The 12,795-nt window shown below is 42.7% G+C and overlaps 1 protein-coding gene and 1 long non-coding RNA gene across 4 annotated transcripts in view; one reads left to right on the top strand and one right to left on the bottom strand.

Annotated features, from left to right (window-relative positions):
* AGPS (alkylglycerone phosphate synthase) overlaps positions 1-12,795 on the bottom strand; it is a 404,117-nt gene that overhangs the window by 291,340 nt on the left and 99,982 nt on the right. The gene's annotated exons all lie outside the window — the stretch shown is intronic.
* LOC147916311 (uncharacterized) overlaps positions 293-12,795 on the top strand; it is a 39,146-nt gene continuing 26,643 nt past the window's right edge. For all 3 annotated transcript variants that reach the window (XR_015553227.1, XR_015553226.1, XR_015553225.1), the window contains exons 1-2: positions 293-602; positions 8,061-8,382. This is a non-coding gene — a long non-coding RNA (uncharacterized LOC147916311). The remainder of the gene's footprint in view (positions 603-8,060; positions 8,383-12,795) is intronic.

Here is a 12,795-nt window from a genome sequence, read left to right as displayed (position 1 = left end):
GCCGCCGGCCTGGTGGGGGAGGGGCGAGTTGGAAAGTGGGCGTAGCCAACTGGGCGCGAAGAAGGACTGGACGAGCGGGTTGGCGGGCGGAGGGCGGGGGCGTGGCGGGTCGCGGGAGCGCGCGCGCCTCGCCAACTTCCAGCGCGGCGCCGCCCTTGCCGCGGTTCGCGCTCGGGCGGCTGCGGGGACGTCAGCTCGGGCTCAACCAATGGCGAGCGCCCACGTCGGGAGGGCGCCTCGTGACCGCGCGTCACCGGAGAAAAAGGCCTTTCCCTTTCTTCTCGCGCGTTTTTCCCCCTCCCCCACGTAGGCCCCTGGGTCTCCGTTTCCGATTTCATTTCATTCTCGTGTCTGAATAAAACCACACTTCTTTTCTCCTGTACTACTTTAAGGTTACAAGAAAGCCCTCTCGCGGCGTCTTCTCTCACGTTTCCAAATGCCAGGGACCAAGTTTTGTGACTGCGATGCCCACTGTGAGGGCCTGCACTGAAAAGCCTTGGCGACGCCGACGTATATGAATCTTGGGCACCTTGGAAAAGCCTTAAAACGCGGCTGACATACTGAAATTTCACCTTTAACGAGCTGAGGCAGGACTGATCGAGGTCAGTTCATTAGGGACTCATTGATCTCAAGAAATCTGTCGGCACCATTTTCTTTTCTGGTTAGTGTGGAAAGAGCTGAAGCAAATGTTTGCACGGACGGATGTTAAGGAAAGGTTTACAAGGTTTCCAAAAGTAGGATCACCACATATGCTATCTATTCGCCAGTGATTTTTACCTTAATTTTCCAGTTGTGTTGTGAAGTGTAATGAACGAGCTCAATTAAAGAGTTAAAAACTAGAGCTCTAATCCTTTCTCGGCCTAGCCAAGTGATTTTAAATCATTTGACCCTTACTGAGTTTTAGTTTTAATTTTTTTAATAAAAATGGGGATGAGATTAGGTGATCCCCAACACTTATTGTAGTCTTAAATTAATGGATCCATGTTTAAACAAAAGTTCTGGTGAAAGTGACGGCAATTGACAAGTCTCCTTATCCTGCTAAGAAATGCCCTGTATTTTAATGTAGCAATGCATATGAGCAGCTCCTTTAGAATTGATCAGGCCCTCCCTTGGAAGATTAGAAATCTAGTCAATTATAGTGTAAATTGTTTGAAAAACAGTTTGTGTTAATAAATGGGGAATGGTCGGCTTGGAGTTTGGAAAAAGGAAACACAAAGAATAAGAATTTGTTGATGTTTATCAAGCATTGGCCAAGAGGAATAGGTGTTTTATTTGGGAGACATAAACAGAAGGTACTCTGCTCCAGGATAGAAACCAGTCACCAGGCCTTAATGTAACTTGGATGAGATAATCTTCCAAACTAGCCGCCTCCTGTTGCTCTGATTCCATTATCACAAGCAAACTATTATGTGTTCTGCTTATAAGGTACTCCTCATAGCCAACAACAGTGCTTGAGACAATGGGAAAATTTATATTCTTAGTGTCTCATTAATATATCAAGGCTTTGTGAGTTTGATTGCTATGAAATAGTCGTGAATAACTTGATCAATTCTGGGTATGTACAAAAACACAAAGTTAAAGACCTTAGGAAGATGGTATTCTCAGCAAGGTACCCTATGAGACACTGCAAGGTTCATCCAAAAGGCTGATCGCTTGGCTTCACTTTAGGGCATGTTTGTCTGGGTATTTTCTAACCAAGTTGTTTCTAATCAATAACTTCTGTTATTATTCTTTCTTCTTTGAATTGTATTAAATTCTTGTGTTGGAGGAATGATGAGGGATGGGATACTAAGTCTTCCATACAGGAAGGTGGTCTGTCAGTCCATTTATTCAGGTATTTTGTCCTTCAGTAAAATGTGGATTCTTCCCTTTGGATTCGTCCAGACTTGTTGTTCATCCGGCCTCTGGGTTTTAGACATTAGCTATTTTTTATGCTTTTGTCTAAGCTTACCCTCCAGCTCTGGGGCCACATGGTATCTAATACAAATATCCCTGCTCAAGATCTTTACCCTATTGGTCAGAGTTGAACCTTGGCTGCTATCTGTCTTTGTGGCCCTGGCTGTCTTTGAAATGTGAGAGAGAGAGAGAGTGTATGGGGTGGGGAGCAGAGGACAAGGGTCCTAGGGTGGGATGGGGTGGCAGACAGACTTTATAAATAATCTATATCAGCGCCTCTCAACTTCTTTCATATCACAACACATACAGAAAATAAGTTTTATATAGCACACTAGGTTACAAAAACGAAGAGATTTGGAGGCATCTAAATGATGGTTGGTAAAAAAATAAAATACAACGTACTAGAGAAGATATTAAAAATTGAATTTGGGGGCCGGCCTTGTGGCATAGCAGTTAAGTTTTCGTGTTCTGCTTTGGCGGCCCGGGGTTTGCCGGTTCGGATCCTGGATGCGGACCTACTCACCACTCATCAAGCCATGCTGAGGCAGCATCCCACATAGAAGAACTAGAAGGACCTACAACTAGGATATACAACTATGTACTGGGGCTTTAGGGAGAAGAAAGGAAAAACAAGAGGAAGATTGGCGACAGATGTTAGCTCAGGGCCAATTTTCCTCAAAAAAAAAAAAAAGGAACTGCTATGTATTTTAAAAAAATTGAATTTGAATAAAACTTTCAAGTAAAATTTTTCCATCATTTTTAATGATCGACTTGATCTTGTTTCTGTGAGTATATTTTGATATTAGGTTTTATGGTTTAAATGGCTTTATGCAGTTTCTGATCTAGACTTTTTAATGACAAACTCATATTCTGAATAGTAATTATCAGTGAGGGACTCTGATCACAAAAGTGGGTGATAAAATATTTAAAACCATTTTATACAACTATTCAAAATTTACAGTGGTAATTATATTTAAAGAATAACAACTCTTCCTTTTCTTTTATTGACTAATGTAATGTTGCAGTTTCATATGATAATGCAAATGGATTTCAAACCCAGTAGTACATTTTTATATCAAGATTTCCACATTGAAACTCTAGCTTTCAGAATGTGCATGCATTGTCAATAGCTAGTCTGGGGGCCATTAAAAGAGTGCATCACCACAAAGGGATAGAAATAGCCACTATATGTTAAGACACATATTAAGGGCATTGCCTGGAGCTGAGCCCACCAGGAACCCCGCTCTACTCAGGCTCCTCTCTCACACCCCTGGCAGACTACCTCTGGGGCTGTGTGCTATGCCCCTTGGGTACCTGGATCACAAACTTGTGCATTGGCTTCAGAGACTCTGATTCATGGTGGGCAGTGGAGTGCTTTGCAGATAGATGCCCATGTGGCAGGCATCCTTGGCCATCCACAGACAGGAGAACTGTAAGTGCTGGTTGTTGTCCACTGTGCTTGCTGCATCTTTGGCATAAGCCCCAGACTGCTCTGCACAGGCTGCCCTGAGGAGCCCTAAACAAGCCTGCTTATGGCCGGAGGTACTGGCCCAGGAGGCTCTGGCCGCCCCTGACTCCTCTCAACTGCTCCATTGCGGGAGGGATCAATTTCTCACCCACGTTCAGGACACCAGCGTGCCAAAGCCCGCTAGTTGGGAAGTGCTGTCTGGATTGTACACTTCATTTTACGAATGAGGAAGCTGCTATGCAGATCAAGGAGTTGATTTTTCCAAGATTAATAGCAAATTGTGGCACAGTTAGTACTGAAAGAGAACGGAAATTTTTTTTTTTTTTGTGAGGAAGATCAGCCCTGAGCTAACATCCATGCTAATCCTCCTCTTTTTGCTGGGGAAGACTGGCTCTGAGCTAACATCCATTGCCAATCCTCCTCCTTTTATTTTTCCCCAAAGCCCCAGTAGATAGTTGTATGTCATAGTTGCACATCCTTCTAGTTGCTGTATGTGGGACGCGGCCTCAGCATGGCCGGAGAAGCGGTGTGTCGGTGCGCGCCCGGGATCCGAACCCGGGCCGCCAGCAGTGGAGCACGCACACTTACCCGCTAAGCCACAGGGCCAGCCCGAGAATGGAAATTGAAAATATTTTGGACAGGAGGAAGGTAATTCTTAGAAGGGAAGAATTGTAATATACAATAAACTTTGTTATCTGCCAGTGAAAATTCAGAATACACCAATAGCTTTATTTTTCTAAAAATCTTGATTTTTAAATAAGGAATATATAAAATAAAACACAAAACAAAACAGAAATCTCTCCCCTCAAATCCTATTACACAGATCTAACCACAGTCAACAATGTAATAGGGGCCAGCCTGGTGATGTAGTGGTTAAGTTTGCACGCTCTACTTCTGCTGCCCAGGGTTTGCGGGTTCGGATCCCAGGCGCAAACCTACACATTAAGCCACGATGTAACGTATATCTTTTTACATTTTCTTCTAGGTTTAATCAATGCTTTAAGTATATATGAATGTGTATATGTAGCTATTTCTGTCATTTCTACAAAAATATATCAAAATATCCAGATTGATCTGAAATTTCCTCTTTACCTCCACTTAACGAACCAGTCATTTATTCAACTCTTACTGTGTGCCAGGCAATGCCAGGTGCTGGAAATTCATCATAGTCGGGGCCGGCCCCGTGGCGTAGCAGTTACGTGTATGCACTCAGCTGCTGGCAGCCCGGGTTCGGATCCTGGGCGCGCAGCAACGCACCGCTTGTCAGGCCATGCTGCGGCGTCCCACATAAAGTGGAGGAAGATAGGCACGGATGTTAGCCCAGGGCCAGTCTTCCTCAGCAAAAAGAGGAGGATTGGCATGGATGTTAGCTCAGGGCTGATCTTCCTCACCAAAAAAAAAAAAAAAAAAAGAAGTTCATCATAGTCACTCATATTATTAAACACTTAGCAAGTACCTTGTACTGTTCTAAGCACCTTATGTTCCTGATCTTAATTCCTCTAACAATCTTAGGAGTAGGTCCTATTATTATTCTCATTTTTTAGATGAGTAAGCTAAGGGTTAGAGAAGTTGAATAAACTGACCAGGGTCATACAGGCCCTACGACTAGGGAGCTGAGGTGAAATGTCATGTCTTAGCTGCATTTGCATTTTAATATTCTTGAAAGTAACAACCTTTTTTTAAAAGATTTTCTGTCATGCATCTGTCATATTCACTACCTTTTTCATCATGTCTCTGGAGACTACTAGAGTGCCTGGCTTATAGTAGGCAATTCATTTATTTGTCCTTGAATAAATAGGTGAATGAACAATCAATGAAACATTCTGAGTCCCCTTCAGTGCCCTGCAGGTCCTACTGCATAATTTGTGGGCCTAGTGCAAAACGAAAATGCAAAACCCCTTGTTCAAGAATTATTAAAAATTTCAGACATTGACATCAGAGCATTAAACCAAATCAAGACCCCTCTGAGCACAGGGCCCTGCGTGACTGCAAAGGTCATACTACCGTGATTCTGGCCCTGGTGCCTAGTGTAGTGTCCTGTTTGGAGCAGGCTCTGTTTCTTTTGAGCAATTTATTCATTTTCCATTTTGTGATTTACCTCTACTTCCTCATCAGCCACTCATTTCTCAGGCTTTGGAAATTCTTTCTCCAAGGTCGCAAATGATTATCTAACTATAAAATTAATTTCCCTATTCTCATTGTTAATCCTCCTATCTTAGTTTGGGCTGCTTTAACAAAATACTATAGACTGGGTGAATTAAAAAACATTTATTTATCACAGTTCTGGAGACTGGGAAGTCTATCAGATGCTCGCGTGATCAGCTTCTGGTGAGAGCCTACTTTCTGGTTTGCAGGTAACCATCTTCTTGCTGTGTCTTCACAAGGCAGAGAGAGAGAGAGCATGAGTGAGTGAGAGAGTGAGCAAGAGAATGCTAGCTCTTGGGTTTCTTCTTGATAGGGACACTAATCCCGTCACTGGGGCTCCACCTTCATGACATTACTTCCTAAAGGCCCCATCTCCAATACCATTACACTGGGCATTAGGGTTTCAACGTATGCATTTTAGGGGGACACAAATGTGTAGTCCATAACACCTCCATAACCCAGGGTGACATTATTGCCAGTCCCTCCTTTTTGATGTTCTCCTCCCTTGTCTTTATTAAGGACATTAATTCTCCCCTTCACTGTTGTCTTGGCTTGCTTCTGGATCCTTCCTTCTTTCATTTCCTCTGCCCTCTGTTTCCATGAGGCTTTGTAACACTGAGGTAATGGACCCTCGTGAGGGACTTTGTGAAGTGCACCCATTGCTCTCCCTGGAGTAGCCACTTTCCCTGGGAAAGGAGTAGTGGTCGGATCTGATTAGTGTATTGAGATGATGGGATAGATCACCCCTTCCTCCCCAACACACACACACACACACACACACACACACACACAGAGCAGGTGGGTGATTTAAAAAGTGAGGAGGTACTCATGAATGTACTGATGAATCATACACAATGACTGTTCTCTCTCAGACAAGTGCCAACTTGGAAGTTTGAAATGGTGAAAATCTTTGTATTACGTCTTTTACAAGTCACATCTTTTGGGATGAACATCTGTGATTTTGCCTGCCTAGCATCTAGTTCCCTTCTAGTAATAGCGCTCTGATTTTCTTATGGAACCAGCCACTTCTCATTCTTAGACCATAGGATTCAGGGGAGCTGATCCCACCCCTGACCACAGGGGCAGCATTTGACCTGGGCCTGGGCAATTAGAACACTGTATCCTTCTAGCTACAGTAATTGATTCAAGATTGGGCATGAGACTTATCATTTATTGATTCATTTATTCATTCAACAAATATTTATTGAGAACCAGCCATGTGCCTGGCAATGTTTTAGGTGCTAGGGATACCTCATTGGGAGAAAAAAAGACAAAAGTCCTTACCTTCATGGAGCTTATATTCAAATTGAGGGAAGCAGACAGAAAACAAATAAGTCAAATAAGATATTACAAGATGATAAATGCTGTGGAGCAAAACAAAATAGGGAGGTCGGTAGGGAATGCTGGGAGAGACAGGAGGAAATGCATGTGGGTGGTCCAAGATGGCCTAACTGAGAAGGTAGACATTTGAGCAAAGATTTGAAGGAGATGAGGATTGAACACTGGATATTTAGGGGACTAGGGACTGAGGAATAAGGAAGAGAGAATAGCAAATGCAGAGACCCTGAAGCAGGATCATGTGTGGAGTGTTTGAGCAAGGAAGCCAGTTCGGTAGAAGCAGAGTGAGTGAGGAGGAAGAAAAAGGAGTAAGGTCAGAGGTAACAGGAGGGGTGATCATGTAGGACTTATAGGTCATTGCAAGAATTTTGCTTTTTACTGTGATGGGAAAAACCATTGGATAGTTTTAAGCCTTAAATTCTTAGAGGGTCACTCTGAACTCTTTATTAGGTAAATCACTTATCTTTGTTTCATGAAGGTCTGTTTCTGGGGTTTTATCTTGTTCTTTCGTTTGAAATATATTTCTTTGTTTCTTCATTTTCCTTGACCCTCTGTGTTGGTTTCTGTGAACTAGATAAAACAGCCACCTCTCCCAGTCTTGAAGTAGTCTCTGTAGGAGATGAACCTTATTGTTCAGCCCTGCCCTAGCTCTTGGTTGGCTTTCAAACCTTTGTGATTGTCCAAGCAGCCAACTTTGTTCTTAGTGACTTGCCGAATTGAGGGTGTGCCAAAACCTGTCAGGGTCCTAAAGGGGCCATCTCAGTCAGCACCTAGATGCAGGCTGACTGGAAGCCAGACCCTCAGGCAGCAGCTTTTAAAGTATGCGATGGGCCTCTTTCAGGGAAAGTCTGGGAGATGGGCATTCATGTCTACTCCTTCTGCACTGAGCCCTAGGGGATAGCCGGTTAAGAACTATTTGCTACAGTTTACAGGATCACTCTGGTTGCTTGTTAAGAATAGATTATGAGGCAGCAAGACTAGAAGTATGGATACTCTTAGGAGATTATTACAATAATCCAGTTTAGATATATTGGTAGTTTAGACCTGGGGGATAACTGAGGAGATGGTGAGAAATGGGGGGATTCTGGATATGTTTTGATGGTAAAGCCAACAGACTGACTGGACGTGGGACATGAGAGAAAGAAAGGAGTCAAGGGTGAGTAATTGGAAAGAGAGTTAATAAGCCCTAATTCTGAATCTTTTGATTAAATAGTTGGGAAGAGACTCTTTTCCGTGTGGTTGCTGAGATGAAAGGAGGAAGTCTGCAGTTCCTTGTTGCCTCCTTATCACCATGAGGAAAAAGCTAGCCCAAGAATGGAGCCAACACTTCACAAGCACAAAACCAAGTCCTGATGACATCGGTTGCCCTCCTTGATCCAGCTAGGCTCAAACAAGGATCTGTCCCTGGATGTTTCAGTTACATGAGCTTAAGTTCTTTTTGTACTTAAGCAAGTTGAATTGGGTTTCTGTTACTTGGAGCAGAAGAGACCTAACTAATATACCCTAGGAATAGAGCAAGGGTGTATATCTTTCAGGTAAGGAGAAAAATGAACCATCAGGACAATGAGGCTTTACTCCTCCTCAATGAGGCTTTACAGGAGATGAGGAGCCTCACCCTTTGCCCCAGGGGCTGAAGTGCCTTGAGAAGGAAAGGGTGAGAGACCACTAGGCCTTGCAGGGACCTTTCTTAAGACTACTCTTTTTGAAGAGTTTTTTATTTCAGCCAAGACAGAAAAAGAACTAGAAACCCTGGAGGAAGAAGGGTACAGAATTGTGCAATTTTCTGAGTTGACAGAAGAAAAGAGCAATGAGACAATTCCCTTCCCAAGTCTCCCCGAGTTCTCTTGGAGATGCATTGTGGAGTGTCTCAAACAAACCTACCTCCTATTTTCCTTAATGTTGCACCTTGCCTCTTCTGCTAGTCACCTCCATGAGAATGTCATCCTCACAGCACTGCAGGCCTCTGAAGGGCCACTCTGAGCCCTGAGGATGCATTGTGGGCTAAGGTGTTATGGTGACAGGCTAGGAGAATGGCCCTCTCCCTACCTCTGTTATACTTGCACCAAGTCTTACAAAGGCTTTCATGAACACAGCTAGAAACCTCAATAAATTAGTCAAAGTACAAGTAACTTAATGGGAAAAAATAGATAATTAAAAAAACAGATGGGGGGGTGGGCACAAGAGGTGAGGGGATGCATTTATATGGTGACTGACAAACAATAATGTACAACAAAAATTTTTTTTTTTTTTTTGGTGAGGAGATCACCCCTGTGCTAACATCTGCCAATCCTCCTCTTTTTTTGCTGAGGAAGACTGGCCCTGGGCTAACATCCGTGCCCATCTTTCTCCACTTTATGTGGGATGCCACCACAGCATGGCTTGCCAAGCAATGCGTCGGTGCGTGCCCAGGATCTGAACCGGTGAACCCCAGGCCACCGCAGTGGAGCACGCGCACTTAACCACTTGCGCCACCGGGCCGGCCCCTACAACAAAAATTTTACAGTAAAAATAAATAAATAATAAATAAACAGAATCTATTAAACAAAAAAACTTTAGCTTTTAAATATTTTCAAAGTGATCTTGGTTATTTCCTCCCATTTATTCTTCCAGATGAACTTTAGAATCACTTTGTCAGGTTCCAAAAACAAATTCCAAAACATTTGTTATAAAGTTGTAAATTTGGGGAGAATTGACCTCTTTGCAAGAAGAATTCCCATCCCAGAACATGGAACATGGATTATATCTCATTTAGAGACTTGAACATGTTCACAGTGAGAGGCAAATGCAAGAGAAAGGAAAATTGATGGGTGGAGTGAGATCTTGGAGGTGGGAGCAGATAGGCTCTGGGGCACCAAGGGAGGGATTAGCCCTAGGCTAGGGAGGCAGCTGTACCACTCAAGGATGGGTATGTGCCAAATAAGATTGTAGGTACGGCCTCAGGGTGTTGAGGAAGTGCTTGCCTGATGACCTCTCTCCCCTCTAGTGAGTAGGAAATAACATGGTTAGGGGTGGAGGAGGGTGGTGAAATTTTGAATAGTTGTTGTGAAAGAACTGATTAGGGCCTCCAGAAACCCAGTTTGAGGGCTAGAAACCAAAAACTGGGATGGCTTCAATCTCCTCAGCTGGGTAATTTTCTCCAGCAGGTCTCAGTAGACTGAGAGTAGGAAGAAAGAAGTCAGCTAGTCAGTTTAGTCCAGGATTGGGGAGTGGGATAGAAGGCCTTGGGGGGCAAGGGAGTTGAGAGTATTGACAAGAGAGTGGTTGAAGTCATGGTTCTTGAAGACTAGGTAAAGAAGTCAAGATTGTGATGGATTGGGAGGAAATTGAGCAATCAAGGGCCCAGATATTGAAAAAGAAGTGTGGACATAACTATGACCCAAATATAGTTAAATAAAATTAAAGGGATATACTCATAGTAGCGATATCAGATATTAAATGAGTAAAGCATGTTGTTAAAAAAAAAAAAAGGTCCAAAATGGAGTCACTTATGTTCAGCTTCATGTCACCAAACTGAGACGACTTAATTACAGTGTTGGGCTCTCCCAGAAATGGAATCTTAAACCAGTCAATCAGGAATCACCTGATCAGCACTAGTTAGGTAATCTGCCTGATAGACCCTTGCCATCACCTAAAGGAAAGTAACCTTGCAATAACCAACCCACTTTTTTGGCTGGTTATAACTTCTTCCTCCTTGCTCCTTTCTGCCTGTAAAAGTCTTTCATTTTCATATAGCTCTTCAGCATTCCTTTCTATCTACTAGATTCGATGCTGCCTGATTTAAATCAATTTTTGCTCAAATAAACTTAAAAAATTTTTAATATGCTTGTTTTATCTTTGAACACATGTTAATATGTATAGTGACATGAGACTTCTGACTGAGACCTTGAGAGGGAGCAGACCCTTGGGGCCCCTTCACACACAAACTTAGCTGTCCTGCACCTTGTTCCTTCGTGGCCTTCTGAGCTCACATGGACACATGAATCCCACAGCTTTGGGTTATCTTAGCTATCCGAAGGGACAGCTACGTCTTAAGAAAATTTCTTGTGACAATAATACCTTAACACAAAGCAAACATTTTCAAAGGGTGGGAATTTGGGTCACTGAGGCAAGACAGTGGAGGAATTTGATTTTGGACAGAGAGGCTCTTTCAATAAATCACATCACAATAGCTGCTTTCTCTTCTGCTACCTATCTCTGACCCCAGCTACAATCTTATCACTGGAAGGCTGTGAACGGTGTAGAAGGCAGAGAAGATTAAATTACCCTGAGTGGCAGTTATGAAATCTCCTTCGTTGTAGAAGCAAGGACAAATGCTTTCATGTTGCTGTGAATACAGTAATGCTCAAGACGTATTTGATATAGGAAATTTAAATAACTCTCTGTGAAGGTTTAAAGAATGGAAAAGACACTTAAGATTGCCAGTTTTTTCAACAACTCCCCAACCGCTTTTCATTCTATTTACTTAGATCCCCACTTAGATTTTAAAATACTTTTGCTTTATTTGCTGATTTTAATTTCCTTGTATTTTCCTTTCATCTGGTCCATCTGGTACTCCTACTATCATTGCCTTAGTTAACATCTTGGGATAGAGTGTCATTTTGCTTCCCATTAAGAACTTTTTCTTTATGCTTCAGTTTTTTTTTTGTTTTTTTTTTTTTTTTAAAGATTTTATTTATTTTTATTTTTTCCCCCCAAAGCCCCAGCAGATAGTTGTATGTCATAGCTGCACATCCTTCTGGTTGCTGTATATGGGACTCGGCCTCATGATGGACGGAGAAGTGGTGCCTCGATGCGCACCCGGGATCCGAACCCGGGCCACCAGCATCGCAGCGCGCGCACTTAACCACCAAGCCACAGGGCCGGCCCTATGCTTCAGTTTTCTAAACGTGGAGATTTGAGGTTTCCTGATTTAGTAAATGTTTCCTGGAGACAAAAACGTGAAGGGGATTCTGCTAATCCTAATCCTATACACTACATAAAATGATACACAATCTTAGAGGACAAATAAGTTATAAGTTAATCAAGGATGTAAGTTTGACAGGCATAAATGTAATTCAGGCATTCCCTGTTTCCTTTGTTATATGGAGGAGCTGAAATAGTGTCAGTCCGCAGCTCAGGTTCCCTTTCAGCTCAGAACTCTGCTCAAATAAAGTCTATCTCTGTAAAAGGACTCGTGCTATGAGCCTCTCCAAAGTTACTTCTCCCCCACATCATTAAATATAAATGGAGGAGGGGCCGGCTCTGTGGCTTAGCGGTTAAGTGCGTGTGCTCTGCTACTGGCGGCCAGGGTTTGGATCCCGGGCGCGCACCGATGCACCGATTCTCCGGCCGTGCTGGGGCGGCATCCCACATACAGCAACTAGAAGGACGTGCAACTATGACATACAACTATCTACTGGGGCTTTGGGGGGGGGGGGGGAAAGAAGGAGGATTGGCAATAGATGTTAGCTCAGAGCCAGTCTTCCTCAGCAAAAAGAGGAGGATTAGCATGGATGTTAGCTCAGGGCTGATCTTCCTCACCAAAAAAATAAATAAATAAATGGAGGAAACCATGTACTAAAAAAAGTGCTTTTATTTAGAATTATTCAGCTAAGCAAACAAAATATGCTGGTTACCATTGCAGCATATCTTAGACATATTCTTTAACCTCCAAAAGCCTGCATAAAAATTAGAAAATAGAATAAAAAGTAGTTTAGGAAGAAACAGATGAGGTTTAGGAGTGGACATCATTCTCTACTGCCTTAATGGACATTTTTTTCCTAGGATTTTATTTATTTGTTTATTTTTATTGTGGTAAAATATGTATAACATAAAACATGCCATTTTAACCATTTTTAAGTGTACAATTCAGTGACATTAATTATATTACAATGTTATATAACCATCAGTGCTATTTCCAAAAATTTTCTGTTACTGCAAACAGACCGCTGTACCCACTAAGCAATAAC

This window comes from Ceratotherium simum, chromosome 9 (genome assembly GCF_057802395.1).
Source record: "Ceratotherium simum simum isolate JZ-2026a chromosome 9, ASM5780239v1, whole genome shotgun sequence".
NCBI lineage: Eukaryota > Metazoa > Chordata > Mammalia > Perissodactyla > Rhinocerotidae > Ceratotherium > Ceratotherium simum.
The sequence above is the reverse complement of the archived record's forward strand: the minus strand, read 5'-3'. Positions and strand labels throughout refer to the sequence as shown.